The sequence below is a fragment of the Mus pahari genome, chromosome 17 (assembly GCF_900095145.1).
Source record: "Mus pahari chromosome 17, PAHARI_EIJ_v1.1, whole genome shotgun sequence".
Taxonomy (NCBI): Eukaryota; Metazoa; Chordata; class Mammalia; order Rodentia; family Muridae; genus Mus; species Mus pahari.
This window is the reverse complement of record NC_034606.1, coordinates 43,862,743-43,869,190: the sequence shown is the minus strand read 5'-3', so window position 1 is coordinate 43,869,190 and position 6,448 is coordinate 43,862,743. Positions and strand designations below refer to the sequence as shown.

The 6,448-nt window shown below is 56.9% G+C and overlaps 1 protein-coding gene across 4 annotated transcripts in view; it reads left to right on the top strand.

Moving 5' to 3' along the window:
• Positions 1 to 2,451: 2,451 nt before the first annotated feature.
• Positions 2,452 to 6,448, top strand: part of Elfn2 (extracellular leucine rich repeat and fibronectin type III domain containing 2) — a 49,030-nt gene continuing 45,033 nt past the window's right edge. For 2 of the 4 annotated variants that reach the window (XR_003845470.1, XM_021217088.2), the window contains exon 1: positions 3,080 to 3,236. The gene's annotated coding sequence lies outside the window, so the exon portion shown is untranslated. Of the gene's footprint in view, positions 2,824 to 3,079; positions 3,237 to 6,448 lie in introns of those variants that run through there. The other 2 variants (XM_021217089.1, XR_003845469.1) reach the window with 2 other exon arrangements.

Here is a 6,448-nt window from a genome sequence, read left to right as displayed (position 1 = left end):
CTGAGTTCAAGGCCAGCCTGGTCTACAGAGTGAGTTCCAGGACAGCCAGGGCTACACAGAGAAACCCTGTCTCCAAAAACCAAAAAAAAAAAAAAAAAAAAAAAAAAAAAGAAAGAAAAGAAAAGAAATATGTTGGAATTGTTATGGAAATTGCATTGAATCTGTCATATCACGATGTTCACACTCATACCAAGCTCTTTCTCTGGGTCTTTTTGACCAGGAGGTTGCTGTGTACCCAAATTTTTGCTAACACGGTAGCCACAAGCCATACTGGGCCACTTAAGTCTAAATCAATCAAAATAAAAAAGATAAGTGCATCCGGCAGTTGTAGAAGCCATGGTTTTAACCACACAATAGCCACAAGAGGTTAGTGGCTCCTTAAATCATTTCCGCCGTGGCAGAAAGTTACGTTGGACCATGCTTGTGTAGAGAAGGCCCAATCAAGGAACCAGATGGTGTAGTCATCAATGACCCCACCCCAGCTCCAGCCAATGTCATCATCTGTGTGACATATCAATGGAGCTCAGAGAGGGGAACTGGCAACAGCTTATCTCTGCCCTGCAAGGGCCAGTCTTCAAAGCTGGAATGTGGGAACCATGGAAGCTCAAAACTACCGCTGAGTGAGTCTAGCCAGCTCTGCAGGCCCCAGGAGAGAAGAGAGGGCACCCGTAAGGAAGCACGGCCTTCAGGACTGGCCAGGACTTAACAGTTTCCTATAGAAGGAAACTGAGGCTGGGGGTGGGGGTGGGGCGGGTGTGACTCTCACTCTGGCTGATGACCGGGACACTCATACAGATGAACCAGAGATGTTACTTTGCAATTCCATGCCTGGTGCTCCCCAGAGTCATTGCTCAATGTCTTGAACCAGGGCTGGATTTAGTAGGCCGCTGTCAGCGCCCACCTCAGCACACGCGAGCCACAGGGAGTTTTCTGCAGTCGCACATTTGATCCGCCAGAGGGCGCAGGGGCAGCTGTCTCTTCCATAGAAGCGGGCCTGGCGGAGGTGGGGTGGGGGATGGTAGGGGCGGGGGTGGGATGTGTGCTACTGGAGCTGGACCCACCTTGGTGCCCAGCCTCGGTTGAGGAACCCTGAGTTCTTACGGTCCCTCTTCGGGGAAGGGGATTAGGTTAGTAGGCAGAGGCAGCATAGGGTTTCATTGGGTCTGCAAAGAAGATCTGAAGGATGGGTAGGAAGGAATGCACCTGTCACCCAAAAAGGTACAGGTCGGGAGGCTTAGAGGTGAGACACCCACAGTCTCTCTGAATTGTGACATAACAGGTGGCCTGGGTCTCAGCGCTTATCTACCCTTCTGGTCCTGTCCTGGGCTACTTTCCTGTCTTCCGATGACAAGAGGGAGGCGTTTCTGAACAGCAGTTCTTTCTGCTCTAGTGCTACCCAACTCCGCGGGTCCCTCTGTACTTAGTGCACTAGGATGCTTTCCGCCTCTGTGACTTTGCACATGTCGTTCCCGCAGCCTGGGATACCCTTCTCCACTTCCTTCAGCTGAATAACTCCTTCCCATCAGCTCCCATTTGTCTGTCCAGACTCAGCCCAGGCCTGCAGGAGACGTCCTTGTTAGGAGTTCCAGCAGCCGGGCTGAGTCGCTGTGCACCACCTGAGGACAGGCACTGGTGAATGCGGCCGGGAAAACTGATTGCGAAGCACAAAGCCTGGCGGCGGCAGAGCTCAACTGTCTGGGTTGGCGGGTCACAGCGGCTGGAGGAGACTCCTGACACCAGCCCGAACTCCCACCAGCTGCTTGTGTGCCCAGCTCCGGGTGCAGAGCCTCAACTACCGCTGCCTTGCAGGGAGACTCCCTTGCTGGTGATGGTGGTGGTGTGTGTGTTTGAAGCGGAGCTTAAGCTGTGACCAGGAAGGCCTTAGGAAGTTTCTCTCTGTGTCCACAGAGCCCAGTATCCTCCCGGGGATGGGGTAAGGCAGCGAGAGGTAGCCAACTGTGCCTTGGTTTGGAGGCAGGGAGAATTGAGAGACTCCGTGGACTCGCTGTATTAACTTTGGGCAAGCATTCTGGTCACCCGCCTCAGCTGTCCCGCCTGCAAAATGGGAACGCAGCAGCCCCACCGCAGTGCTCTCCAGTGGTTACGCGCGGAACACCGGGTCAGGGCGCAGGCGGAAAGGGATGCACGGGGGGGTGGGGGAGGCGGGGTTGGGGATGAGATTGTCTTCGAGCAGGGCGCTGCACCCGGGACAACTTTGCCTCCAGCTGTTGAATGAGCTGGAGGAGGTGGCGGTGGTGGGGTGAACTGAGACACAGCCCGGAGAGAGGTGGCCGAGGTGGGGCGGGGCCGGGGGGGGCGCGCTCGGCGGGTGCCCGGGGCTTGACGGTCCGCGGTGCAGCCACCTCACAGGGCGCTGCAGCTGCAGTAGCGCCAGAGCCCAGCGCGGCCCCCGCCCCGTGGCGTGTGTCTGGGAGCGCGCTTGTGGCCGTGGAAGCAGACGGCGGAGGGGCGGGAGGGTCTGCAGCGGAGAGAGGCCTGTGAAGGGAATCTGGCTACAGAGCCGGACGGACCGACAGACGCAGTGATCACCAGCCCCTGAGGTCCTCCGCCCAGCACCCGGGCCCTCTGCGGGCAGCAGCCCTGCGCGGCGGGAGGCGGGGGTGGGTGGCAGTGTCTGCGCGCACACGCACGCTCACAGACACACACGCCCGGGGCACGCCACAGACACACGACACGCACAGAGCCACGGCCGGCCGCCGCGCACACTCGCACCCGCGCTCACGCTCGCTCCCCGGCGCAGGCCCCGCAGCAGCCGCTGCCGGGAGGTGGTGGCATCCCGCTGGATCCCAGTCGGGACTGGAGGTGAGTGGATTCCTCCGGATCCGAGCGCTGCAGGCGGCTGGCGGAGACCCCGGGAATCCGGGCTGAGCTGAGGGCTCCTTGGCCGCCAGCGGGGGTGGGGCTTGGAAGGGGACCCGGGAAGGGAGGATGAGACAGGGAGAGCCACTCTGGGTTCTTCTTGGTCTGGGGATTCCCGTAAGACCCCCAAGGGACCACCTTGCGCAAGGTGGTGGGGGAGAGGCTGGGCGGAGGCGTGGTGGGAGGGCAAGGAGGACGAGCGTCGAGGTGAACATTTTCGCGGTGGTGATGTAGAAGCTTGAGGACCGTTTTGCTAGCCAGTGCCACGCCGCACCTCTCTGGCCCCCATTTTGGCGAACCAGAGCTCCGGCCCGCTTTTCACTGAGTCGTGGCGGGTCAAGGAATTCATCTCACCGGTAAGGGTGGCTTCACAGGGTGGCTAGATCTCTAGCCCAGGGGGAAGGGACTGGCGTGCGGCTTTCCCCCTATCTCTCAGGGGCACTGTGAATATAGTAGAGGAACCAGAGTTAGGGTACGCTGGGACCCTTGCGAGGGCTTGGATTTTTTTCCACTCGGCAGAGCTGGTGTGGGACATAAACGGACAGACTGCAGCTTTGACTGAGCCCCACCACTGCCTAGTTGTGTGTGTGTGTGTGTGTGTGTGTGTGTGTGTGTACTGCTACTGGCTAGGAGGGGGTAGAGGGTGGGTGTGTTGGCTGGTGGGGTGGTATATGCATGTGGGAAGGATGTGTATTGACTCAGGATAGACCCCCACTGCCACACAGACACACACACAATCTGTGTCTCAGCAGGGCTTCCTTGCAATATTTGGAGGGGAGAGAGCTTGTATGTGTCTGTGTGTCTGTATGTCTCTCTCTCTCTCTCTCTCTCTCTCTCTCTCTCTCTCTCTCTGAATCTGCATACTTGGGGAGATTGTGTGGAGGAGGATAGAGGCTGCCAGGCCTCGGTGTGTCAGGCATGACCAAGGAGAACGAGCCAGGGAGCCAGGGACACTGCACAGAATCTCCGTCAGCTCTGGATACATGTGGTACTTAAGGGCACTTCCCAGGGCTCTGGACTCTTCTTCCCCCGCAGCTGGTTCCTTGTTGAGAGATACAGGTGTTGGACTGGTGTGTGTGTGTGTGTGTGTGTGTGTGTGTGTGTGTGTGTGTGTGTGTGCTGAGTGCGCGTGCATGTGTGTGCGCGCGCGTGCTCCTGTGTCCGGCTGCGGATGTCACTGTCAGCAGGCCAGGCTGTGGGAGGAGAAGCTGGGGGAAGGGGCAGCTGCTCAAGGTACCTGGAGGAATGTAGTAGAAGCTGCAGCTCTGGTTGTTGGCTTTGCTGACGGAGGAGGGGCATCTCAACACCCGGAGCTGCATCACGAGGGCTAGGCATGTCTGCCTGTGTCTCTGTGTGTGTGTGTGCTTGGCTCTGTTTCTGTACCCCGTGGACACCTGTGGGACATGTTATGTCTAGATCAACAGTGGGCTTGCACATGCGTGTAAATATTGTCTGGTATGTGGATGCACGCACACCGGTGCTGTCTTAGCTATCTGTGAACCCCCTTGTCATGCATGGTGGACAGGGGAACCTCTGGGCCACCAGCCTTAAGGCAGGAAAAGAAGAGTAGGACACCGGGAGAAAGATGTGTGTGTGTGTGTGTGTGTGTGTGTGTGTGTGTGTGTGTGTGATGTCAGTGAGAACCTTGGGGTGTGACATCAGCTTCGGGCTATTGGTGACGTCACAGGGACAGCAATGTGAGGGCCACCCTTATGGGCCGGGGCATATGATATCACTGTGCATGTGTGGGGTTGAGTGTGTTTATGCCCCTTGGGAGGAGGAAGAAGAGGAGCAGGGGATGGAGACTCAGAGCAAGAGGTCTCTTGCAAGGGACCCGCATTTCCTGGTGGTCTGAGGAGGTGTGGTTGTTCATCTTTTAAGGAGGTTGCTCCCCAAAGATGCACCTCATCCTCCCATTCATGACATCCTCCAGCCTCTGAGTCTCTCTAGTCCGTGCCAGCAGCTCACAGACCTTGGGCACATACCTTGTTTGCATACATTCATGTGGATGCCCAGGCACACGTTGAGGGAGCATGGCGCCTCGGATTCTAACCTCAATTTGCCTGAGTTTTGCGATTTGGGCATTCTCTCCCTACTTTCCTGCCTGGACCTTCATCTGTCACTTGTGGAAGAGGCTAGAAGTGAAGAATGGGGGTCACAGGGACCCCAGCAGGCCTTTTGGTGTCTGGCACTTGGGGTGGAGCTCATTTCTGTACCAGATCTGTCTTCTGTTCCCTAGAACACCCTTCCCCCTCCAGCACCCCCTGCTGTTTTGTTTTAAGTCGAACTTTGCAAAGATGTTGCTTCCCTTCTTTTCTGGGGTCCTGTAGGTGGGTGGGCTGGCTGCTGTCACATCCCTCAGGGAACTGAGGTCAATGCAATTTTTTTTTTTCCCTCCACAGTGTGGCTGCAGGGAAAACATCAGATCATCAGGGAAAGGGACCTTATGTGACACACAGGGTGGGTTGAGTCAGGTTGGCAGGTGGGTTCAAAGGTTACTGGCTGTCGCTCCCACAGACTTGTATAGAGATGGGCATGCTCATCTGTCAGGCCTTCCCCAGGGGCTCTGAATCCTCATGCTCTCTCCTCAGGACGGCCCCCTTCTCATCCCATGGCTGTCAGGAGTGTTGGGGCCGCCTCTGCTGCTCCCAGTTGTGTGTGACATAGGCTCTGTAAGTAGGAAGAGTTGACAGGTGACTCCGTACCTGTCACTCTGCTTGTGTGAGGACAGTGTATAGAAGGCTAACTCACCTGCCTCCAGCTGTCTCAGGCGATCCCTGATCAAATTAACCTCCTCCTGGCTCCGTGACTACGCAGGGCAGAGGTTCTGACACTGCGGCTGCGGATACTGCCTGTGGGCTCAGGATAGTAGAGTGCCCTTTCCTTCAGCCCAGCCCTGCACATGGCTCCTGGGGAAGCCCTCAGGAGGTCTTGAGGGCTGCAGGGACACCTGGGCAAGCCACAGGAAGGGGTTGGCTTCGGAGAGCAATGGCCAATACAGTTGCAACACTGAGAACACTAGGGAGGGGGGTCCCTTCAGCCCCTGCCTTAAGGCCTGGTTTGGGGTACAATCTATAACTTGTCTTTGGCTCTTGCTTAGTCCCACAGAATCCTTGTGTAGTGAGAGCAATAGGAATACTTCATTCCACAGACAAGGCACAGAGATGCTGTAGACCAGCCCCCGGCTGCACAGAAGGGCAATCAGGACTGGAACTTCAAAGGCAGACTCTAAGACAAGCTCCATTCTTTTCTAAACTCCTTGCCAACTGGGCCTGGGGCCTTTCCTCTTTGGGTGCCCTGTCTGTCACTAGGGTCCTCTCAAGGTGTGTGCCACTCATTTGTAAATGGGGACAGGGACCTGGCCATACGGGGAGCAGTAGGTGGGGGTGACTTGTGTGACGGGTTGCAAGGGTAGACCTGCAAGAGGAGACACTGGGGGAGCCCCCAGGTCTTGCTCCCCCATCCCACTTTCTCTTCCTGAAGAAAGTTCTCTGATTCTGGCCTTCCATGGTGCCTCTGACATTGTGTTTGCGGGTATTTGGCTCTGTGTGTGTGTGTGTGTGTGTGT